Source organism: Capsicum annuum, chromosome 8 (assembly GCF_002878395.1).
Source record: "Capsicum annuum cultivar UCD-10X-F1 chromosome 8, UCD10Xv1.1, whole genome shotgun sequence".
Classification (NCBI taxonomy): Eukaryota; Viridiplantae; Streptophyta; class Magnoliopsida; order Solanales; family Solanaceae; genus Capsicum; species Capsicum annuum.
In genome coordinates this window covers 37,039,429-37,039,648 of record NC_061118.1, presented here as the reverse complement: position 1 = coordinate 37,039,648, position 220 = coordinate 37,039,429, and positions in this window count along the sequence as shown.

Sequence of the window (220 nt, the reverse complement as noted above, 5' to 3'; positions counted from 1 at the left end):
TTCATTTACCACCGGAATAGTTTGAAGAGTTGGTGGCTCCTCATCTATATCCTTCACTCTAACTAGATGATATATGTAACCTTTGGAAATCATTCTTTTTGCCTTAAAATAAGAAATAAATTTACCTCTTGGTGCACCAATATTACCTCTCCATTCAAGGACTGCCTCCTTTGGAAAATGGAAATACACCCTTTTAGTTCGGCAATCTACTGTGGCATAA